General features: G+C 32.7%; 1 protein-coding gene across 5 annotated transcripts in view; it reads left to right on the forward strand.

Annotated features, from left to right (window-relative positions):
- The first annotated feature begins 3,004 nt into the window (after window positions 1–3,004).
- The window catches only part of LOC140449695 (uncharacterized), a 189,127-nt gene continuing 165,395 nt past the window's right edge, over window positions 3,005–26,736 (forward strand). For all 5 annotated transcript variants that reach the window (XM_072542988.1, XM_072542986.1, XM_072542990.1 and 2 more), the window contains exon 1: window positions 3,005–3,216. The gene's annotated coding sequence lies outside the window, so the exon portion shown is untranslated. The remainder of the gene's footprint in view (window positions 3,217–26,736) is intronic.

Consider the following 26,736-nt stretch of genomic DNA (forward strand, 5'->3'; position numbering starts at 1 on the left):
CATGTCTTCGGGAGCTGTTGGATAAGCATATCGTACTAATCTGGCAATATCTACCTCATATTCTTGAAGAGCCTCATCTTTCTTCTGTCTACGATTTTTAAGCTGTGACTGATATACATGCTCCAAATGTTCGTGGCCATATCGCATATTTAACCTCTTCTTCAGTTGTTCGAAATCATCGGTCTCCTCTACGGCTATGGTCTGAAGCACATCTAAGGCATCTCCTCGAAGAGCGATAGTCAGGTTTACAGCCTTTTCTTTTTCAGACCATCCATTTGCTCTTGCGGCTGATTCGAACTGTTTCATGTAGTTGTTCCATGATGATTTTCCGTCGAAAGTTGGGACTTTAACATGAATAGAACCTCTACTTCCTTCAAATTTCGGCCGTGTCTCCAACTTAAATTTCGTCTCGTCTTCTTTTATCTCCACTGTAATCGGATTGTTACCTCTCTCTGCTGTCCCTGTTTCTTCCATCTTCCTTTCCATCTCTTTAATCTTTTCTTCGAAGGCTAACATATCGGCAGCAACTTGGTTTTTTAACGAAGATATTCTATCGTCCAGGGCAGACATCTCAGAAGTGACTTTGCTTTCTAAAGAAGCGATGTCGCCGGAAACTTTCGAAATATCGCCAGAAACTTTGTTCTCTAATTTCGAAATCGACGAGATGACAGCATCATGTTTGTCTTCAAATATATAAGTCTCTGGATCTAGTCCTTCTTCTAGCAAAGCGTTCTTTAGTCGTTGGACTAACTCAGCCTTTTTTCCGGTAGAAGCTAATTCTCTGTCTTCTAGATGTCTTCTTAAAGTAGTCACTGTCAGCTCATAAATCGTCGTCATTTTCACAATTTATTTTATATTCACTTGTATTATTATTATAAGTCTAATTTATGTTCGATCTCACTCTGACACCATTTGTTGTGAATTTATTAAAAGGTTCAATATTTATAACACTTACGGATTTAATTTATTTCTTTATTTATTTTAACTTATCTGACAATAATTTATTATATTCGTACATAACAAATTCGCGAGCGCGGGTGTTGAGAATTAACTCACTCTCCATATAAAAATGTTGTATTTATATACGAAATCCTGATATACTGGAATAGTCGAGAACATCAAGTTGGAGAATTCACCATAATTTGAATCTAGACTTCCACCGAAATTTCTACAATAAAACAGAATAATTAGTCATAAAAGTTAGGCCAGTATATTTATCGTAACAATACACTGATCGTAAATTCTGGTTTTCAAATATTGTTCTATTTTAGTGCTTTTCAAGATCCAACTCAGTTTTCCAAATCCTTTCCATGCTAACCTTATTCTTCTGGTAATTTCGGCAGTTTGATTTTCTTTGTTAACTTTCATTATCTGTCCCAGGTAGATGTATTCGCTTACTGTTTCTAAATTTATGTCGTTTAACGTTATTTCTCTAATGTTCGGTGTATTTGTCATTATTTTTGTTCTTTCCAAGTTTATCTTAGTCCTACTTTTTCCGAAGCTTTAAATAGTTTTGTCATCATGGTCTGTATTTCTTCGAAACTTGTAGCGAATATTACAATGTCATCAGCGTATCTCAAAAGACTCACTTTTCTTCCATTAACATTTATTTCTTTATCTACCCAGTTAATGTCTTTGAATACGTCTTCCAGTCCAAGTGTGAATAGCTTTGGTGAGATTATGTATTCTTGCCAAAATCTTAGTTTATCTTTGATGTCTGCAATGATTTTACCATTATCATCTTTGAGTATCCCATAGTTTGCTCGCTTTTTGGTATTTGTTAGTTCTTTTATTTTCTTTATGCATATTAAAGCTGTCGTTTTTTCTGTCATACCCTTCTATTTCTATGCATTAATCTGTTAACCACTTTTCCTTGACCTTTTTTATCTCTACTTTAATTTTATTATGTAGTTCTTGATATCTTGGCTCATTTCTCCCTTTGGCTTTTCTCCTCCCTTCCATTAGTGCTAGAATTTGTGAAGTCATCCACTTCTGTTTTTTATTTGTCTTTTCAGGCTTTAAATTTTCTTCTGTAGCCTTTATTAATGCCTTCTGAATATTGCTCCACTTTTCATTGACATCTTCTAATGTTAAGATTTCTTCTCCTACTAATGTTGTTAGATTTGAGTTGACTTGTTGGATCACTTTTTGATGTATTTTTCTTTTTCTTAATTTTGTATAATCAAACGTTGGTTTGTTTTTAGATATTACAATCTTTTTGAGTTTCACGTGCATTCTAGCTATCAGCGGATTATTGTCTGAGTTGACGTCTGCTCCGGGGTATGCTTTTACTGCTTTAAGGCTATCTTTGTATCTATTTTTGACTAATATATAGTCTATTTGATTTCTGACTATGCGGTCTTTGTTGTCTGCAGGAGATCTCCAAGTGTATAATCTTCTGTCGGGTAATTGGGACAATGTGTTCATCATTGCAAAATGTTCATTTTGAAAAAATCCACAAGTCTATCCCCTCTTTCGTTTCTGTCACCTATTCCAAATTCCCCAACATATTTGTCAACTTTTTCTCTCCCGACTTTAGTATTAAAGTGCCTCATTACTATTGTAATGACTTCTTTTTTAATAGAATTTATGAACAGTAATTAATAATTTCTGAACAGCAATCTTAAAAACAAAAATTCATTAACAACCACTCTTGCTATTTGCCTGCAAATACCGCAATATTGATGTATAATACCGTGAACAAACCAAGCACAGTAAACTTAATAATTACAATGATTTATTAGATTTATCTCCTTGGTTAACAAACTACAATATAAGTATTTCATTGAACAATACTTTCTTTTTAATTAAAATAAAACAACATTGAACATTATAGTTTTTTATTAAAAATGTTCATTGAATTAAAAAAAAGGTGCGCTATATTAGAAAAAAATTGTATGATTCCATGCCTGTATAAGACACGAATAATACTTCCACGATATAACACATTTGCGGCAACACCGCAAACTTAAAGGCAAAGGTAAGCCAGTAGGCAACTCATAATCTAACTAACCACCGTGCATGCTGATTGTCAGTTCGTTTCGTGGTGACGACTTTTGCGATTGAGTTTGTGCTATTGTAACGGTTAAAGTCGTCCTTTTGTGTTATAATTAATAAACAATATAGTGTATTGTTCACAAGTGACAATTTTATTCACTGTCATTGCTGTTACCATTTAAAAATCCTAGTTTACTGGAAAATCTTTCATCATCAGAGGTACGTATCGATTTTGTTATTGTTTTTGTTTGTATAATACGATAATACGTTACTTTCTCTTAATAAATTATAGGTTGTCGGTGAGAATATAATTGCAGATTATTGCATCGATTGATCTGCATTAATACAAATTTTTGCAGTAGAATTAACCTAGATTTGGATTTGTTATATGTATTATTTGATATTGATTAAGGAAATAACATACCGTTTTCGATAATAAGTTGCAACACACATTTAAAACAAATTAATGCATCCTTTGCGAAAATTTATATACAAATTTCATCTACCTGATAACCACAAAAACTCATGGTTCCTGTTGATGTTTAAATTAGAAATAATGTAATAAACATTTCAAATGGATTCTGTGAAATGATCGGCTAAATAAAATTTTGTGTACTATATGTATAAGTTGTATTTAAAATTATTGGGGTAGCTTGTGGGTCCAAAGGTAAATAGGGCACTATGCAGTGCTGAATTGAATCTTCCGCATTAATAGTCCAGTTCATTCGTTCACAAATTCTTGGTACAGGATATGGATTCAATGGAATTGCTGAATAAGTTTAAAGAAATTAGTGCACACTGCACAGTTAGTGTATAAAAGAATTACGTAGAGTGATAATGACATGAAGCAATTTCGTAGCTGTACAAAATGTTTATTTTAAATTCAATGTATAGATAATAAATATTTCTGTACTTGCTGTATAATATCCGTTCATCTGGAAAACATTTCTGATGTGTTAGAATCGCATAAATGTGATTTGACCTTTCTTCGAATTTTTCAGGTATTCCTAACAACCCCCTTGTTTTTAGAAATTGAATAAGGGATCTTACTTGTTTTGTATATCATTTTATTTTGTGAGTAATTACTGTTAAAAATATTTTTAACTTTTATGGACCTACAAAAATTGTGACATTACTTTCAAATGAAAATACTCCCAAACATTTTTACTTTTATAGGTACATCAGTAGACTAGAGCAATTAACAAAATAGCCTTTTTCGTGACACTCTTTTGATACAGGTATTGAAAAACTGTCTTTGATAAATTTGGTGATAACAATATACAATATTGAAAACGATATTGATAAAACAAATATGCAAAAGATTAAAAATAATTTTTTACTTCTAAACAATATAAATCGCTTTTTGATTTTAACTACTAAATGAGAAGACGGTGACTTATATGGAAAACTGAGACAAAAAATCATAGAAAATCCTTTAAATTGAGAGTTTGCAAAGTTTTTTTTTTTATTAATTTGTTGCTGAATTATTGCAAAACTAGCTTTAAAGGTCGATTTTTTGAAAATTATGAATAACTTTTCTAAAAATGCACAAAAAACTTTAATTTCGTGTGAGAATAGGGACAATATCACAAAGATTCAACTATAAAAATGTCAAGAAGTGTCACATAATAATTTTTTGTTAATTTTTTATATTCGAAATGCTGGTATTTTTTCACGAATTATGGTATAATTTCACTATTTCAGAGAGTGAGTCATCGTTTAAAGGCCCAGAAATGCGGAAAGCTGTTTGGAAATCCAGTGACGTACACTTACTTTTATTTTAACGTTAATTATATTTTATTTTTCAAATATTAATGTACGAAATAGGCCACAATATATTTATTTACAAGTTTTTACTGACGTTTCGATCTCTATATCCAAAGATCGCTTTCAAAGATATAAATGATAGTTATATTTATTTTATTTGTTTATTATTATATATTTTTATAATCTTATATTGTTTTTTTTTCTATCTTTAAAAACGGAATAGAGATCGAAACCTCAATGTATTAAACATGTAAATAGATATATTGTGGCTTATGTCCAACCTTCTCCCTAAAAATACAGAATGCCACAAACAAGCAGCTATAGAAAAATAAATATATCTGTCATTTGTATGTTTGAAAACGGTCTCTTTATAGAGATCGAAACGTCCGTAAATTAAACATTTGAATAAATATATTGTGGCTTATTCCCAACATCATTTCTAAAAATACAGAACGACAAGTGAAAAGCCATAGAAAATAAATAGTACTATCATTTGTATAATTGAAAACGGTCTCTGGATATAGAGATCGAAACGTCAATAAATAAACATATGAATAAATATTTTGTGGCTCATTCCCTACATTCCCCTAAAAATACAGAATGCCACAAACAAAAAGCTATAAAAAAGAAATAATTTTGCAGAAAGTTTACTGATACCAACCGGCTGTCGCGGAAGTCACGCTAAAACGTCTTTTGACGTGACCCGTCCTTAAAGAGTTACACAATGAAATTTTTTTAAAACAAATTTTAAGACAGTTTCCACACCACCCCAGAGGTATGTCTTGTGGCGCGATACTTTTTTTAAATGGGTGTTCGCCAAGAGCCATATTGTCTTATTAAATAAAATGAACAAAACACTTAAACAGTATAAAACAAAACAAAATAAAATCCTATAAAACAAAATAAAATTCTATAAAAACAAAATAAAAATAATGTTTGATGTGTTTAAACACAAACACTATACACACTTACTATGTTCTTCTCGTTTTTTTTTGTTTTTGGTTTTTTTTTATGCTGATGTTCTTATTAAACTATTAGAAAATAAAATCCACAAGGAAAATAATTCCTGTAGCTGGCTGTATACCACGTATAACAAAAGAGGTTAGTCTTTGTATGTGGGTATATTTTATTTTATAAAAACCCTTAAAAGGGCAACATTACAAGCACGAACGTTTTCCATATATTTATAAAATAAACATATTTATTTTATAAAATAAAATATACCCACATACAAAGACTAACCTCTTTTATTAGAAAATATTATTCGCTGTCTAAACCTGAAGATGCAGTTCTGCTATCGCTGTCATTATCTTCACCATCTGGTGTAATTATAATTGGCTCTAGTAAAACTTTTATATAAGTGTCAAGTTCCCACATACGATGTTCTTCTTTAATTATGTGGCCTATACATTTAGCCCATTTCTCTGGAGGTACATGGAGGATTGCTTGAATCAAAAGTTTCTTAATTTCGTTTAATTTGAACGTTTTGTTATTGCGTGCTACTTCTCCTTTCACTTGCTCCCAGATAAGTTCAATGGGATTAAGTTCGCAATGATAAGGTGGTAGACGCAGAACTTTGACACCATAATATTTTGCAGTTTCATCTACAGCATATTTAAGATATTCAATTTTCCTTAACCGTGCAATGTCAAGGAGCTAAATTTTGAGCATTGATTCTTCGTATGCAATCCCCTTTTCTGTAAGCCATTGTTGAATCCTCCCTTTCAATTTCTTTAATAATCACCTGTTTTTTTCGACTCAAATTGATGAAAACCATAATCAAGAAACCCTGTATCACTTCCTATATGGGTGACGATTAAACGCCGTCCCTTTCCTGATGGAGCTTTTAATCCCGTATATCAGCCTTCTATAAATGCTTCGCGTTTACTTTTGACATTTAAATCTTGCCAAACTTTTCCAACTGTATGACCTTTTCCAACCTTGGTTAATCCAGGTTTCATCCAAATAACATATTTTGCGTCCAGTGCTGCGAATTTTGCGTATTTCTTCTAAATATTTTCTTCTCCGCACAATAATTTTATTTTTTTCTAATAGCATACTTTTTCTGTTGAGTTTTACATATCGAAAGTTCATTTCACGCATGGTCCTGGTTAAGACTCTACGAGATATCTTGGGTAAGGAGTAATCGTTTTCGAGCTCTTGAGAAATATTTTTCAGTGTTGGAATTTCACTCCGAAAATAAAATGAATGAATTTTTCGACGTATAATATTCCTTGTCTCGTCATCCAAAACAATGCTTTTCCTACCTCTAGTTTTACCTTTTTGTTGCTTTTTATTTTCCGATGTATTTTTAAGTACACGATAAATACAGCTAACGGATACTTTTGTTAAACTGCTACAAATGTCGACCGCTTGGCTAACATTTAATTCTATTTTTCTGCCGACAATTCCTTCATAAACGTTTCGTATTATTACCTTCTCTTCGGACGTTAACATTTTCCGTCTCTTTTGTGGCATTTCATTTTTGTAATCAACATCAGAATTTTGCAGTCTTCTCTTGAAACAACTCGGTTTTTCGTCCAACTCCAATAAAACTCAAACCAAATAATCACAGAATATAACTAAAAATTTACTATAAAACGACAAACTATAACACTCGTATTATCAATAACACGTTTTATCAATAACACAAACTTATCGCATAAAATACCCTACCCTCAGAAACGCCAATGTAAATAACCTATTGTTGATGGGCACTCGCTCGACAAAAACTAGTCTTACGGCTTTCTGTGGATCTGAATTGAAACGAAATTCCGTCTCTAATTCCAAAGTTGCCAAATGATTGAAAAATATTGTTTTTAAATATCGATTTTTATTTTATAAATTTAAATATGTAACGAAACGGAACATATAAATAAAATTTATTTCATTACAATTTTGTGCTTAATTTTTACTATTGAAAAAATCAGGTTTTTTTGTATTTGTATGACGGTAATAATCGCTGTATGGAAGAATACAGGTTTTGTATGACCATAATTACTACTTGTGAACAAGAATTGGCTACATTGTACGACAACTTCTGGTCAAGTCTACTATAGAGAAGCACAAATAAATATACTACTTTATATATTCTGTAATTTCTTATGAGGAAACGCAAATTGCAATCGAGAAAACAGGCAGTTTTCGAGGACCGTAAATGTGTACATTTAAATTTGAGGATATTCCGCCTTTAAACTATGATATCACTCTTCTAAATTGAGGGTTTCTACTTTAATAAAAATGCAATGTCCTATGACGCTTAGAACACGAATTAGTACTTTTTTTTCAAAAAGTCACCGAGACTTTTTTTATAAACAATAATACATTTTAAAAGCACCGTTTAGGAGATTAAAAGTTTTGACAAAAAGAATCAAAACGATTTCTTTAAAAATAAGCCGTCTATATTGTGCCAACGAGACAACGATAAATGGTTTAATGGGGAAGCCATTTTAATATTTCAAAACCTGAATTCATAATTTCAAATTTATAAAAGTCGCAATATCTCCGGTTCTAATCCACGAAAATTGATGTTTTTTTTTTAAATTTGGGTAACCTTGTTGTATAGATCTTAAAAATGCAATTTGTTGATTTGTGAATTGTTTATTTAACCGAGTAATTTGTTTATACAGTTTAAAATAAATATTTATTTTGCAAAATTGTTCTTTTCTCGTATTAATAGTAGTAGAAAACGTTATAAAAGGATAAGCAACTTAAATATTTATATATTAGAGTTATAAATAATATCTTTTATCAATACATTTTACAAAAAAATTTAATAATTTATTAATAATTTAATAAAAAATAATTTTTTTATTTGAAAATCAACTCTATACGTGTTAATTTTTCTTGAAGTATACTTACTATTTTTACAATTATGTACTTTATTCAAAAACATCACAAATATATTTTACACAAATTAATTCTTATAAACTTAGTATAATTATACTTAAAAATTATAGAATTAATCTGCATATCTATTCGCTCCGTGCGTGACTGACGCGACACCTACCGCCTTATCTGACTGTTTTGGACCTACCAATTTTCAGGTTAAACATATGACATATGTTTGACATTGTTAAATACAGGCGAAATTAACAATTAATAATAATTAACTTTTTAATTATATTTTTTCAGTTTATGTACAAAATAAATGTAGTATTAAAAACTGGGTTTCTCAAAATTCATCATAATATATCTTTTTAGCCCCAAACGGAAAAGAAAGGGAAAAATCTAGTACTGGCAAATCAAGTTTTTCACGTGAAAGAGCATATAATTAAAAACAGTAATAGTAAAAGGTATGATATAAAAGCTAAAGTCATCAGGCACTCTGCAGTTAGCTTGAAGTCTTATAAAATATCATTTAAGGTAAATTATTTAAATATTTCCTATTTCAATTGCATAAAAATGAGGTTATGTGATATTTTTTCATATTAATAGCACGGATCCATCTTTTTCTTTTCTCTAATTTATATGTAATCTTTGGGAACCTATAAAAACTACACTTACTATTTTTGTTGATTTTCAAATTAAAAATTTTTTGTTTTGAAACGATATTGTTAAAAGATATTATTTATAACTATAATACATAAATATTTAAGTTATCTAACTATTATACCCGTGGAAGAAATCCTTGGTGATATATCAAAGCGGTTTTAGGCCAGGTAGGTCAACAATTGACCAGATTTTTGTGCTACGTCAAATCTTAGAAAAAACCAATGAATTTAATATTGACACGTTCCATCTCTTTGTGGACTTTAAGTCAGCGTATGATAGCGTCCTAAGAGGTAAATTATACGAAGCCATGAATGAACTTAACATTCCCCATAAATTAATAAGGCTCGTAAAAACAACTATGAGTAAAGTGATCTGGAGAGTGCAAATACAAGGCGATATGTCACAAGCGTTTGAAACATATGCAGGTTACGGCAGGGAGACGCGCTGGCGTGCCTTCTCTTTAATATAGTGTTAGAAAAGACTATAAGAGATGCCGAGTTACACAATAGGGGAACAATCTTTAATAAATCAACACAGATTATGGCTTACGCTGACGATCTGGATTTGATCGCACGTACTACACGAGGACTTAAAGAGATGACTTCCACCTTCTTGACAGCCGCACAAAATATGGGCCTTAAAATAAACTAGGAAAAAACCAAAATGTTAGCATCTATTCCAAATAAAAGAGATAGAGCTAGAAACGCCGAAGAAAACTTCAGTATAGACCAATATAATTTTGAGGTAGTAAATAAGTTTACATATTTGGGTTCTCTCATAACAAACGATAATGACACATCTGAAGAAGTAAAACGGAGGGTACTGCTAGCAAACAAATGTTATTTTGGACTAAGCAAGCAGCTAAAAATGTTTAGGTTTCATAACAGTGTGTGTTGGCACTGGAGTATGCGGTTAGGCAAATGCAAACTGGACGAGAAAACCTACTGACCAATAAAACGGTTCAACTGGCTGCCTACGCCGATGATATTAATATTATGAGTAGAACATCAACAGGAGCACAGGAAGCATACGCAGAGTTAAAAACACAAACGAAAAGGCTAGGTCTGGAAATTAACACAGAAAAAACAAAAATAATGGTACAGACGAGAAGAAATATAATCCCACAAAACATTATGCATGAAGATGACATTGAAACGGTTGGAAAGTTTACATACCTGGGAGTAGAAATATATGCCGATGGAGCAGAGGATGGAGAAATACGAAAAAGGATAACGCAGGCAAACAAAGCTTATTTTGCCCTCTCCCATATATTTCGGTCTAAAAGTGTCCACCGAAATACAAAGATGAGAATCTATAAAACTTTAATTCGGCCAATAGCATGTTATGGCAGCGAAGCATGGGTTCTGAAAGAAACATCCAAAAACAAACTCGACACATTCGAAAGAAAAGTACTGAGGAGAATACTAGGACCTGTGAGGGAAAACGGAATCTTCAGAATTCGATATAACAACGAGCTCTATCAACTGTATAAGGAAACACCCCTGTCAGACTTCATTAGAATACAAAGATTGCAATGGGCCGGACATGTGATACGAATGGGAGAGGATAGGCTACCAAAACGAGTACTGAACGCCAGAATGCAGGGAAAGAGACCAGTTGGAAAGCCAAGAAAGCGCTGGGAAGACACAGTAAGCAGCGACGCACAAGCACTTTTAGGAGTCCGTGTATGGAGAAGAGCAGCCACAGACAGACAAGGGTGGAGGCAAAAAATAAAGGAGGCCAAGGCTCATTTTGGGCTGTAGTGCCGTAGAAGAAGAAGAAGCAGCTAAAAAACAGAAATTTAAGCCAGAAAACCAAACTAATAATATATAGAACACTCATCCTACCAGTGCTGACATATGGGTCAGAAACATGGACCATCTCCAAAACAGACGCAAATCTTCTGCTCGTCTTCGAAAGGAAGATACTAAGAAGAATAATGGGCGCATTCTGTGAGAATGGTATTTGGAGAAGGCGATATAATTTCGAATTGTACGAGAAGTATAAAAAAATAGTAAATGGTAGAGATGTAATATCCTTCATAAAAATAGGTAGGCTTAGATGGGCTGGACATGTGTCAAGAGCAAATGAAAATTACCCACCCAGACGAACTCTATTATCGGTCCCAGTGGGAAATAGGAGTAGAGGCAGACCACGACTGAGATGAAGGGACGGTGTGGACGAGGACGCAAGGAAAATCGGCGCGGCAAATTGGCAACGGTTGGCGATGAACAGAAACGACTGGCGAAATAGACTGGGGAAGGTCAAGGCTCAACTAGAGCTGTAGCACCGCTGATGATGATGATGATCTATTATAACCTCTTCTCCTAAGAATAATAAGACAAAAGTAAAACTTTGCAAAATAAATATTTGTTTAAGTTGTTTAAACAACCAATTGTTAAACAACCAATGGTTAAATAAACAATTCACAAATTAACTAACTAAATAATATTTAAATTAATGTGGCTTTGAACATAACGGATGTCTAGCGGATAATAGCGGAATTAATTCTGTTAATAATAATTTGATATAAAAATGGCGGAATTGTTATAATATTAATGGACTGCTGTTGGGATGACGTAGATTTTATTGACATCTGTCAGTTTCACTTTCCAAACAAAACTTGTTTAGTGTGAATAATTTGTATTTTTCGTTATTTTTTAATTTTTTTTACAGATTCCTTCAGCTTTTTGCAATATCTAAGTATTCTAATAGTTACTACAACAATTTTACAAGGTTGTGTAAATAATAAAGCATGTTGTTTTATAAAAATAGCAATATAATGCATGTATCAATAAAGTAAGGTTAGAATTTCTTTAATTTAAACTTTAAAACTATATTTCATAGAAATAGAACCCTGAATTATGATGGTATTATCGTAAAAAACATAACTTTATAGAAATTAAAAAGTCTTGAGATTGGGCATTTCAACTTTTGTTTGGAAAGTAATAACACCGAACACCGTTGTTCGGTGGTAATAATAACAATATGACAGTCGTGACGTCACACTCCGGCTGTCCATTTGGATTAAAAATGGCGGACGTCTAGCTGGAATGGACCACGGTTCGGAAACTTACTACGGTTGCCTTTTCCGACTGGGGTGGGGAAGCTTGAGTTACGTCACCAGAGTACACAAGAATACAAAACCCATTTATTCGCGATTGAAACTGAATGTAGAGGGCAGGTCGATTGCAGTGTTGATTGGTTGAAGGGTAAGAATTACGTCACGAGAGTACAGTTTCGGGCTTAATGTTTATTGGTTAGGCGGAAGAGGCAGCCGTAGTAAGTCTACGAACCGTGGGAATGGACTACTTACGTCTGACGTCACAATGGGCGGGGGTTTTAAAAACCTTTCCAAACATTTCTAATGTATGTGCATTTGTCCCATTAAAAGTTGGCAATATTGGTTTTTTTAATTGTCTGAAGAGTAAATAAGGACTTTTGGTTATGAACATTCATTTTGTACAATTGGTATTATTTGTTGTTTGTTAATATGTGAGGTAAAAATATCAAAGTATTAAGATATTTATTATGAATATTCATATTTTAAGGTTATGTTATTCTATGATTAAAACTTTAATTATTTTCTTACTGTCTTTCAAGATATTTTGTTGTTGTTTTTATCAGGGTTATTCCAAAATAAAACAATAAATAATTATTGAATTTATTTATGGAGTTGAAAAATATTTGGATTAATGTTTTATTGTTTTCTCGTTGCCAGTAATTTTATCCTGTTAAATACTAAAGATATACGTTTTCTCGTAGTTTAAGTTGTAATACAGTATACTCCCTGCATAACGAACACGGATATTACGTGGTTTCGCTTATAACGAGGTAAGCGAAAATCAATATTTAGTATCTTATATTGCTCCTAATGGCTTCACTATAGGAAGTTAATGTTTAAGAAAACTACATATTCATATGTATGCACAGTATTATTGTTGTCTGATATAACGAGATCGGCTTATAACGAGGTAATTAGTCTGCCATTTCAGTTCTCGTTATAGAGGGAGTCTACTGTATAACATTATGTGGAAGCCTTTTTATCAAATTGCCATAATGAGTGTTTAAAAAAATGTTTTTGAGTATTATATTAGTAGTTTATTTTTTAGATCTGAACATATAATGGATAGTAAACATGTGTTGAAGATATCCAGTACTACTGAATTTTTCAGTAATGACAACAAACTACTATTAACTATTTAAACTACTAGAAAACGAATATATTTAGTCTTTTAGGGGATAAAATCATTAGCACTTAAAAAAGATTAAAACATTAATTGAAATATTTTTTAACTTCGTAAATAAATTCAATGATTTTTTGAATAATTTTGAAATAACCCCGATAAAAACAACAACAAAATACCTTGAAATATAGTAAAAAATAATTAAAGTTTTAAACAAACCATAACATAACCTTAAAACATTCATAGGATATATCTTAATACTTTGATATTCTTACCTCACAAATTCACGAACAATAAATAATTCCAATCGCACAGAATGAATATTCGTAACCAAAAGTCCTTCTTCAATTTATTGTTCAAACAATTAAAAAAAACAATATTTCGAAATTATTATGGGACAAATAGAGACACATTAGACATGTTTGGAAAGGTTTCTAAAATCCTCACCCATTGTGACGTCTTAGGTACTCCATTGTAGTATGAATTAAAAATGATTACCTGCGCGAAGCGGCTGCGCGTCAGATGACTGGCGATGAGGGTTTCGGTCTTGGCTAAGGTTCATGCTCGGCCGGGCAGATTCAACGCTTACCAACAGTGACGTCAGAATTGTACTTTAACCGTCTCGCCGAAGCGGCCCTTACTGTACTATAAAGACAATGTAGGTATTGTATGGAGGTGGTAAGAATATAGTATGCAACTAGGAATCAGCCTTATGCTTTTAATTGACTTAAATTATTTCGAAATACTCTATAAATGTAAAATGACAGAAGACATAACAAACAAAAAGAAGATTTGACAGACGGAAAAAGAAGATTTGTCAGGTGCGGGAGAGAAGATTTGACAGCTGACGGTTGCGGAAAAGAAGAAGATTTGACACTAAATAATTTGTAAATTAAAGTGGATGTAAAAATGGTTTAAGTACTGGTTTTGTAGGTTCAAGTACCATGGTTTTTGTTTTGTTAAATTTAATCAGAGATTCTACATTTGTTAATAAATATCTGTAGAAATGTGCTGGAATAAAATGTAGAGAGCATGGTAGTAGCACAGAAGAGGCCTCCTGACTGATGAATAAATAAAATAATAGGGACTACCACTACTGCATGGTTCTCCAAATCATTTGACTCTGAAGATAATTCTTAATTGCTTCTGTACCAATATTGCATATTATTATATAAGCTCAAGGTCATGCTATTTTTGATTCTATTCTTTTTCTTCTCACATTTCAGATTTTTAATACATTTTTTCTTCAATATTTTCTTTATGTGATCTTATCCAACTAAGCGCTAGAGGAAGGAACAGAACAATTACAATTTTTTCCTAAATCAGTTGTTTCCTTATCATGCTACCGTTAAAATATTACAAGTTGCTATCGGATCAACACAGCTATCAGATCATACATCCTTTTTCACATTTTATTTTTATTGCCCACTAAATCTACAAGATAAACATATGTTTATAATAGTTCAGTTAAATTAGGCTGTCATATTACACTCAAGTAAAGTTATTAATAATAACTTATTATTATTATGGGATAATAAAGAAAAAGTGCTTGAAAGAAGTAAAATTCACGGTATACAATATAATGGAATATTAAATAAATTTTATTGACAAAATTGTAGATAGCTGCAATATTGCACCTTTGGTATACACTTAGATATATATCTTAAACATCTTTAAAGCGAATTTTGATTTTTGTCGATAGGATACTCTGATCAGAAGATATCAGAATTTTTACCGTCGAGTTGATACACATTGTATTTAAAAAACTGATTTCGTGCTGGTAACTGACATTTAATATATCTAAAATAGTTGTTTCTGTGGAATAGTTTATTTTACACAAAAAGTACTAACAAACATTTTTGTTCAAAATTATTTCAACTAAATTTCTTGTTTGAAACATTTTTTTACGGAGTACAGATTCCTGGTAAATCTGTATTTTCCGTTTTCCTGGGAGTAGGAATGGTAAACTTTTTTGCATCTCTTTTGGTGTCCCTAAATTGACATTCTTAGCAAAATTCGGCTTGTTCGTACGATTTTTAGAGGCTGAGTGGCATTTTCGCCCCTGAAGACTGGACTATAACCAAAAAACAAAAAGTAAAATCCAAGAAATAAAAACCAAATGTCTCGGAAGAGTTAGAGTTGCCTATCTCGCCGATTTAATATACTAGACTCAGTAATGATTCTGTTGTTTGGTGTAAATGTAGTTTTCCTGACCTATTAGACATATTTTTGGATATTGTGTGTGTCGACCTGGATACTGAAAGCATATATTTAATATATAAACAGGAAACTTCATAAATCAGATCTAGATATGCGATATAACAAAAGCCGACGACGGTCATAATTGATTTGAAGGGCATGTAGATTATTTTAATATCGTTCCTGGTCGCTGCAAATTTAATTATTTTATTTAAAGTTTATCAGAATCATGCAGGCAGCAAGAGATTGTCTGTTTCGTTTTTATTTTGTTCATGGTATGTATTAGCAATTAAGATTTGAAATAAAAATTATGGATAAGCTGTTTTATTATTAAGAAATTTGAGCAATACTATTTGAGAATTAACCAAAATTTTAAATTCCTTATTTTAAGATTTCGGTTTCCAGTTTGGAAACAATGTTCCAAAAATGCTGTTTTTTGAAAAAAATATCATAGAAAATAAGTATCGGAAGAAGACATATCCTGAATCTGGCATAAATTTAAAAGACTGACGTGGATGTAGTTCAAGTCAAGTTTTTGGAGCAGCTTTTAAACTTTAAAATGACCTTGATGATAGTCAACCTTTATAGCAAATATGGAAGACGAAGAAGTTTTTGTAAAACTAAGAGTGATTTCAAAATGAATTCATTTCGACTGTTTTTATCAATTTTTAAAATCAAAAAATCTGCATCAAAAAGCAGTTTAGCTTGTTCTCAACGCACCGTCGCATCCAGATGAAATAATCTGGGTGCGACGATCTGACCTGGACAAATAAAATCGCTGTTCTTAACGCCGAACGTGACCCTAGTAATTCTATCTATGGATCAAGAAGTATCGGAGAAAATTCAGTATCGCAGAAAACTATATCAGAGGAAATTCGTTGGATCCATTTTGCAACAGGAGGATAGCGATCTGATACAGGCAATAAAAAAAGTTTCTTTCTATCTTTCTCCCCTTCCTTTTACCCTATCAGGGTGTCGGATTTGGGCTAGCTATTTTAATTTCCATTTACCCACCTCTTCCATTCTTTTCTGTTTCCTGCCATTATTTTCAATTCCTCGAGTGATTTTTGTTTAAGTTTTCCCGCCTCTACTACTTGCTGTATCCATTTTTTTCTTGGTCTGCCTCTTTTTCTTTCTTCGATGTTTTTTTGCTTCATAAACTTTTCTTGTTATTCTATTGGTTTGCATCCTCATCAGATGCCCATACCAGCTCATTTGTCTCTTTGCTATTTTGTTCATTATCGGTTCCTGGTTGGTTGGCCATTTTTCTAATAGTCTCGTTGCTTAATCTATCCCATTTTGTCTTTCCAACTATCCTTCTTAGATGTCTCATCTCCATTGCGTTTATCCTGCTCTTATGTTTTTCCAGAATTGTCTAGTTTTCACTTGCATAGAGCACAGTCGGTATCACTATTGTGTTATATATTTTTATTCTTGTTTCTCGTGCAAGTTCTCTTTTTCCCATTATTAGGACTAACGCATAATATAATTTGTTTGATTTCTTTGCTCTATTTGTTATTTCCCAGTCTATTTTTCCGTCATTAGTTATTATACTTCCCAGGTATTCGTAAGTTGTTACCATTCCCAATTCTGAGTTTTTACATTTTATCTTTATTTGATTATCTTCTTTATCTCCTTTGCCGCTGATTATCATTATCTTACTTTTTTCCTCGTTTATCTCCATTTTTAGTTCTTCTATTTGTTCTACCCATATATCCATTAGTTTCTGCATTTTATTCTCGGAATCTGCTATTAGTACTATGTCGTCTGCATACATTAAGGACTCTATTGTTACCGGTTGTAATCTGCGGATGTAACCTATTATTGTCTGTAGTTGATTGGTCCTGACTCTAGTGTTTCTTATCAATTCGTTCATTACTATTATGAATAGCAAAGGGCTGAGACTATCTCCTTGTTTAATACCTCTCTTCCAATTAAATGCTTCCGATCTATCCCCTTCCTTTTACCTCTTTGTAAGTACTTTCTATAATTTTTATCAAAGCATTAGGTACGTTTATTTTCCTCAAGCATTTCCCTATAATATGTCTTTCTATCGTGTCAAATTCTGCTCTTAGGTCTATGAATGCTAATACTAGTTTTCCCCCCGTTTCTATGCTTCTTTCTATTAGGTTTGTAATGATATATATGTTGTCATTTGTCTGTCTTCTCGGTCTAAATGCCGTTTGTTCTTCTCCCAATACCATTTCTACTTCTTGTCTCAGTCTCTTCTCTATTATTTTCGTATATATTTTAAAGCATACCGATGACAGACATATTGCTCTATAGTTGTCGCAGTTTACATGTTCTACTTTTTTGTATATTGGCACGATGATATTGTTCTGCCAGTCTTTAGGGATTGTTTGTTTTTCCCACGCCTCGTTATATATTTTCCATAGCCAGTTTATTCCTTCTTCTCCCATGTATTTTACCATTTCCGGTTCAATTTCATCATCTCCACCTGCCTTGCCTATTTTTATATTTGATAATCCTTCTATTACTTCTTCTGTACTTATTTGCTCTGGCTCTGTGTTTTCTTCGCCTTCATTGATTATATCGTCTTCCTTTATCACTTCGGTATCAAATTTTTTCTCATAATATTCTTTCCACACCCTAGCTACTTGTTCTGGGCTTATTTGTATTTGGTTTGAAGTATCTCTTACTGCGTTTATTTCCTTTCGTTTTCCTTGCCTTATGTGTCGTATTGTCGTCCAAAAGTTATTATTATTTGTTATATATTCTTCCTGAAGTTCTTCTACAAATTCTTTCCATGTTTTTGCATTTGCTTGTGTGACTGTCTTTTTTACCAATCGTCTCTGCCTATAGTATTTTTCTTTATCTTCTTCTAGTCCCGTTTCGATGTATTTTTTCCATGCTATTTTCTTCTTTTTTATTTCTATCTTCACTTCTTTATTCCACCATCTTGTCCTTTTCAACTGTTTATTATATTTTTTGATTCCACACACTTCAGTTTCTGTTGTCTTTAATACTTCACTGTATGTATTCCATCTTTCTTCCATTGTCCATGTTTCTTTTTGGCACTCTATTTGTCTCAGTCTTTTGTTAGTTTCCTCCGTGTAAAATTCTCGCACACTTTCTATCTTTAGTTTGTTTCCATTTACTTTCTTGTACTCTTTTCTTTCCACTTCCTCCATTTTTTTATCCTCCAGTTTTGCAGTGACCATCCTGTGTTGTGTAGACAGTTCCGGTTCCTTTTCCGTTAAGATGTTTTTTATATTTTGTTCTAGGTTTCTCGTATAGACTATATAGTCGATTAAGCTTCTTGCATTTCTCTCTTCAGCCACAAATGTATATTTGTCGTTAATGGTTTGTTCACTAAATGTGTTTCCTATTATCAAGTCATTGGTTTGGCAGAATTCCAGCATTTTAATTCCATTTCTGTTTAATGTTTCTTCCCCATATTGTCCAATGCATCCTAATCCCCTGTTAATGTCCTTACCTACTCTTGAATTCCAATCGCCTAAGATTATTATTTTTTCTCTTGTCTCTCTTAATTTGTCTAATGCTTTTTGGAGTTCGTTGTAGAATTCTATCATTATCTCTTCTTCATTACCTTCTGTTGGTCCATATATTTGTATTATTCCTATCTTGTCTTTTAGTTCTATTTGGGCTGTGATTATTCTAGATGTTACTGCTTCGTAGTTTGTTATTCTTGATTCTATTCTTTTATTCACTATTATACCGACTCCTTCTTTTGCTCTGTGACCCTGTGGTACTCCGGAATAATATAGACTATATTTCTCATTGATATTGATGTGTCCTTTCCCTATCTTTTTTGTCTCGCTTATTCCCATTATTTGTACCTTCAATTTTTCCATTTCTTCCGTAGCTTCTATTTCCTTGTCGGTCAGAGATGTCACATTCCATGTCGCTATTCCTATATGATTTGTCTTATTAAGATGTATTTCCTTATTACTATATTCTTCTTCTCCATTATTGGTGTTAACGTTGATTTCATGCTCCCTGTTTTTTGTATTAACATTATATCCGTTATTTATTTTATTACCGTTTTTATTTTTAATGCTAATATTTATTTTTTCCTACCTTCATTACTAATGCTATGCCCATTATTGATATTCCCCCCAACTTTAATATTATCAATACTATTAGTATGCCTAATACCCATATTCCTATCACAAGTCATATTTCTAATGGGATACTTATCATTTACATTTCTAATTCTATTCCTATTACTACTTAAAACTAAACATTTATCATCATTGTCCGGTTTATTTTGTAATTCTTCTTTCTCTGTTCGTTGCTTGACCTCTCCTTGGTTCTTTTTATGTTGCTCTGGTAGTTTTTTGAACTCGCTATTTCCACTACTTTTTCTTCTTTATAGCACCATCTCCATTCCTTGCCGTCTACTGTGATTTTATTGTATCCTATTTTGACCATTTTTCCATTTTCCCTCATTTCTCTTGCTTTATCTCTTAAAGCTTTCATTTTCTCTCTCTCTCCTTTTGTGAGATCCTCTGTAATCCATATTTTTTCGATCTTCACATTCTTAAGTTTGTATTTGTTTCTTAAGATTGTTGTTTTTTCTTCTTCGCTTTCTAGTTATGATCGAAAAATAAAAAAAAGTTATGATCGAAAATGTAATGTATACAGTAGCTTCAGCATGGAATGAAGTTTTTCTTGAAACACTTAAAAAATCCTGTCGCAAACTTTGGCCGAACATCATGAACATTAGTGAAACCGAGGACAACGAAAATTTGGGGACGAGTTCCAATAATTTTTGGAAACAGTTTACACGTTCATGATCCTTATTAAACTCTAGCCTCATTAGCTCCAATTGTTCTCGTTAGAATATTAAATATTTTAATTGATCAGTTAAAACAGTTCGGTAATCTTTTCTATGTTAGATTTTTGCTAAAGAAAGTCAAATTAACAAATTTAAAAAATATGTAAAAATGAATCTGATTTTACCACTGGGTAAAATAAATTTGAGATGCTTAAGTATACACAAATCTCTTGACATATTTAATCAAGATGATGTATAATATCGTAAAACAAAAACGGTTTCTTGTAGCTTCGCCTAATAATAAATTTACCCCGACTTTCACAAGCTAAGCGATTACAAAGATCTTTTCTTTGCCAAGACCACATTGTTTCGTGCCAACACTCTCATACTAAATTGAAATGTTTACCAGATTTTAAATCTGTCAAAAGTATAATACAAAAACTGGTTTATTAAGATCTACGATAAGATATTTAATGTAAACTGTACCAGAAAATTAAAAGAAGTAAAAAAAAGTACATTATTTTCAAATATATTTATTATAAACTAATTAAGAGCAAATCAACGAACGGAATGTTATTTATATGAACTATCTCCTCAAAACATTCATATAATTATTAACCAGAAATGAAGTAAGATAACACTGAATACCTGTATAACACACAATAATACTGAGAGTAATATTCTCTTTGAATTTATCCCAATGCGACGTTGTTGGTGGAAAAGATACACGAAACAGAGGAAGATACAATAACTTGCACTCTTTATCCAAATAGAGGAGGCCTAATGTTCTGCAGGGGACTTAAAACGAACTGACGATGATGATGATAATGCTCTATTTATTCCAAGTTAAATATTATGTTTACGAGGGTGGATTGATATAAAACTAGCCTTTGATAGAAAAAACAAGTTTTTTGGAATTAAATCGATTTATTCCTCAACATAGTCCCCTTTTAGCTCGATACACATTTTTTATCCCATCCGAATAGGACTTTTGCTCGAGCTCTTCAAAATAGGCCGAAGTTTCAGCGACGACTTCATCATTTGTTGCTAAACGGCGTCCTCCGAGCCATTTTTTTAGGTTTGGAAACAGAAAAAAATCGCTGGCGGTAAGATCTGGGGAATACGGTGGGTGTTCAACCAATTTATAGCCCAATTCGTGTAATTTTGCCATGACGACAGCCGATCGGTGAACCGGTGCATTGTCTTGGTGAAAGAGCACTTTTTTGCGTTCCAAACCGGGGCGTTTTCGACGCAATTCGGCATCGAATCGATCAAATAATGCTGCGTAGTACTCACCATTGATTGTTTTTCCTTTTTCCAAGTAGTCGATGTGGATGATGCCCCTCGCATCCCAGAAAACAGTCGCCATCACTTTGCCGGCCGAATGTGCACTCTTTGCCTTCTTCGGAGCCCTTCGCCACTAGTCTTTGCGCCACCATTTTGATTGTTCTTTGTCTTTCTCTGTGTGTAATAATGCACCCAGGATTCATCAACGGTGATAAATCGGCGAAAAAAATCCTTCGAATCGCGCCGTATCATCGCCAAAAGCGTCTCCGAAGTGGTCACACGTTTTTGCATTTGATCGATTGTCAGTAAACGCGGCACCCATCGTGCGGATAGCTTTTTCATATCCAAATGATGGTGAATGATGTTGTGTACGCGTTCGTAGGAAATCTTTAGGACCTCTATTAACTCGCGGAGCTTAATTAGACGATCTGCCATAATCATGTCATGAACTTTGTTAATCATTTCCGGTGTGGTGACCTCATTTGGCCTCCCGGGACGCTCATCATCAAAAACACTCGTACGACCACGAACAAATTCAGTTTTCTAAAATTTTACTGTTGCTAACGAAGGTGCAACCTCACCATAAACTTCGTTCAGATTGGCTTTGATTTGCAGATTCGTTTTACCTTTTTTGTGGAGGAACTTAATCACCGAACGATATTCGACTTTTTCCATTTCTCCGAAAACACAAAATTTGCGGCTGTAAAAACCAAACTAATTGTTTTTAAAACTTTTAAAAATTTTGACAGACGTCATGTCATGAATGGCAAATGTCAACACCGAAACCAATTCGGTATAAAGTAGCGCCATCTATCAAACGCTAGTTTAATCTATCCTTGTAGTTCTTAATGTTTATTATGCAATTTGCAATTTATTTAAATTTGTGCAATGGATTGTTTATTTTATTATCTTTTATTTTGTGATAATGACGTTTTATGTATTTTTAGTAAATTGAAACTGTTATTGTTATTTTCTGACTTTTTGTAAGGTTTGTCCATAAAATATTACAATTGTCAGTGATCTACTTCTTCTTAACGTGCCCCATCCCTAAGGACATTGGCGATCATCATGGCCCATTTGACTTTATCTACAGCCGTTCTGAAAAGTTCTATTGACGTTTTCCCACTCCATTGTCTCAGATTCTTCAGCCAGGACGTGCGTCTTCTCCCCGGTCCTCTTTTGCCTTCCACCTTTCCTTGTATGACCAGCCGCGCATCAATTCGTATTGCTCGTTTCTTAGTATGTGACCAAAGTAGCTCATTTTTCTTTTCTTTATAGTGTTGAGTATTTCTTTATCTTTTTCATTCTTCGTAGCGTTTCCGCATTTGTTATGTGTTGTGTCAAAGATATTTTCCACATTCTTCGATAACACCACATTTCAAAGTTAATGAGTTTTTTCTCTGTCGTCTCTGTAATTGTCCAGGCCTCAACCCCATACAACAGAGCGGAGAACACGTAGCATCTCAATATTCAATGATAATAAAGCATATTTCTGTTCTATTCTATTCCTCATTGAATTTTTTTCAGGGATTTTCTGTAGCTCATGTTTTGGTACTATTTTGATTCATAACCGTTACTAGAACTAGTTTGTGTTTAAAGTTCGCATATCTAAAATTTGCATTGGGTGAATTTTTCTCTTTCGCGATTATATATAGTGATGGGAAAGAAGAATAGGTACGTTTAATACTATTACAATTTTTTTAACTGATATAGATGTCGCACCGCGGACTTTTCGACCATCCTTGTACTCTTAATTGTACCAACATCCTAATTAAAGTTTTTTTGACGGATGTACTATTACTAGTTGGCATTTTTCGATGGTCTTTCGAGCGTGTTAACTAATCAACGGATATAAAAGAGATCTTTATAGCTATTTTATTCCGATCTTGACTAGATGAATAAAGCAGTTCTTTAATAAAATTTCAACACTGACTTCTGCTAGTATCATTATCTCATAAACCGGCAAGTCGAGTTTTTTTCTGTTAAATGTTTGTTACGCAATGGCAAGTTCTTTGTATCAAAAGTTGAATGTCTGCAAATTGGAAGAAGCTTAGTGTTATACGAGGGTTGTTAATATATATATATATATATATATATATATATATATATATATATATATATATATATATATATATATATATATATATAATCGTAAGACACCTATTTAGATTTATTTTGTAACATACTAGAACACTGGCAAAAAATTGTTGTTCATTCACACATCATTCAACAAAGTTTAAATACTTTTATTTTTGAGTTTCATATTATTTGTTTATATTACCTTGGATACGGGTGCCATAAAAACGCTTGTTATATCCTAGGGCGTAGTAAAGTGTATAAGAAAAAAAGCGAATGTTATGAATCGTAGTTTTTTTTATTTTAAACAATTTTCAAAGGAGTAAATATTATAGAGCTAACAGTTTTTAACCTCAACAATCTTTATAAATATTGAAAGTACAACTTTCGAACTTTCCTGAAAAGTTAGAGATACATAGATCGATAGATACGTTTATTGACAATTTTTACATAGTAAACACTAGATGTCATGTCACAATATAAATAAGTCACTTATGTATACATATTCAGTGAAAAATAGAAATATAAAAATATAAAAAAAAACAATTCAGTTAGGCGTAAAATAGTTTTCATAAAAACGATTACATTAGGAGCTCAAACAAAACAAATTCCTGTATACTATAGAAACAGTGTTCCAGCAAGCAGTGTTTTGCTAATTTTACTGATTTATGTTTCTTGTATTGTACTGATGTCGATCAGCATGGCTTTGCAAGGGTTTGCAGCTGGCGCGATGTTCTGAGTCAATGATTCGGATTGCTGGTTTTTTTATTTGAAAAGTGAATATTTTATATGCATAGGATGAGTTTCCCCAAAGAATTATGCAATCTGTCAGCATATAATGAACCATACCAAAATAAAATGAGCTAAGAATATCTCGACTCACAGAAGTAGTTAATCTGCGCATGGCAAAAATCTGTGAGACGAGCTTCTTACACAATCCTTCAATATGGTGCCATAACTGGATACCAATAATTCACGTACAGCTTGTATTTTATATAACGTATTTTTTCTAGCCACATAACTTTTCATTTGTGCCCAAATGAGTTCAATTGGATTTATTTCGCAGTGGTAGGGTGGAAGTCTAAGGACTGTAATGTTTCGCCTTTCCGCCATTTTGTCAACTACGTATTCCTTGAACTTAGATTTGTGTTGCCGGGCAATTTTTAGAAGTTCTGCTTTTACCATTCCATCTTCGTAAGGCAGATACTTATTCCGCAGCCAGTCAAGAATATCCTGTTTCTTCCACGCAGTCGTTGGAAGTCTTTCTACTAGTCGTGAATGATAAGGTGCATTATCTAATACTATAATTGAATTTGGTGGTATGTGTTCAATCATTTGCTCAAAATACTCTTCGAAAACATCAGCTGTCATCTCCTCGTGATAGTCTTTTGTGCTTTTGGACTGAAATTCCAACAAACCATGCTTAACAAATCCTTTTTCACTGCCAATGTGGGAAATTATTAATCTACTGCCTTTACCAGAAGGTGGGGAGATACCAGTAGACCAACCTTCCATAAAGGCTTGCCTTAATATATTTTTATCTGACCAAATTTTTTTTAGAGTATGACCTGAGTTTACCCACGTTTCATCCTGGTAGAAGATGGGCCTTCCTTCTGCCCGGAATTTTCGTATGGATCTTAGATAATTTCTACTCCAACATATTATCTCCTCCCGGTCAATCAAAAGTGATTTTCGGTCTGATTTCTCCCACTGGAAATTTAATTCTTTTAAAACTTGCCACAATTTAGTTCGTCCGATATGAGGCAAATCCGGGTCGTCTCTAACTTCTTGTAAAATTTTGTTTAGGTTTGGTATTTCTTTTTTGAAAAAAAATCCATGAATTTTCCTTCGAATACCATTTTTGGCAAATTCATCAATTTCAATAGGTTTTTTCCCTCTCTTTAAGTGTTCGTTTGTGTTTGGGTTAGCTATACCGTGTTTTTTTCTTTCTGATAGGAACCTATATATAGTTGACTCTCCTACGCCAGTCATGTTGGCACAACTTTCGACTATGTTGCGAACAGTGTTTGTGGGATTCTGAGAAACCAGAGCATCGTGAACATTCACGACAATAGTCTTCTCTCTTGGTGAATAGACAGACTTACTGACTGTACGCAACAGTACCGGTGTAAAACTTGATGATGAAGCCATCACAAACAATCCAACAAAACGAGCACGAGCGAAAAGTACGTATATGTTCGTAGGTATATGGAATAAAAAATCACTCACGCACTGCATATAATTCGCAAAAGAAATATTCCAGACACTAATTACTGCCGTAGACGCGGACACACCGACGAGCCGTAAATTACATGCGATCAAAAACGTACTAAACAAAAAAATTGTTTTCGTTCGTAATAACTTCACCCTTTTAAGTTAAGTTTCGAATATAAACTGAACAAACGAGGCACGTGGCCAAAGCATACCCATTGTATTATTAAAAATCTGGGGAATTCCATCCTAATTATCTTGCAACGAATAGTACCTTCGGATATGAATTCCAGGTTTTCTAGTAAAGTGATTAAACGCGAAGATTAGTATTGAAATATCCAAAGAGATAAGGTATTCTTATTTACAAAATTGTTAATGGTTAAATTCTTATTTTTATTAATATAATATAATTACATAACATTAGCCGTGAAAGTTTTAATTGGTTTTTTGCTAAATATATTAGTATTAAAATATTATTAATATTATATATATATAACAGTATTAAAAAATATTATATTATTATTTAATGAATAAACACCTCAGGAACGCCTATGGTTTACGACCGTTTTATGAGTTTGAGGCACATTTCGTGCTCTCAACAATTTATAAACGGAGAATAGTGTATTCATTTGCATTTTCTAATTTAAGGTATTTTGCAGTACCTTACCTAGTTTACCTAACAGGTTGGACAGTGCATCGACTGTTTCGGTATGTAAGAAAAAATCTTCGTTCCTTTATTCCTTTTGGTCTTAATAA

Source organism: Diabrotica undecimpunctata, chromosome 9 (assembly GCF_040954645.1).
Source record: "Diabrotica undecimpunctata isolate CICGRU chromosome 9, icDiaUnde3, whole genome shotgun sequence".
Classification (NCBI taxonomy): domain Eukaryota; kingdom Metazoa; phylum Arthropoda; class Insecta; order Coleoptera; family Chrysomelidae; genus Diabrotica; species Diabrotica undecimpunctata.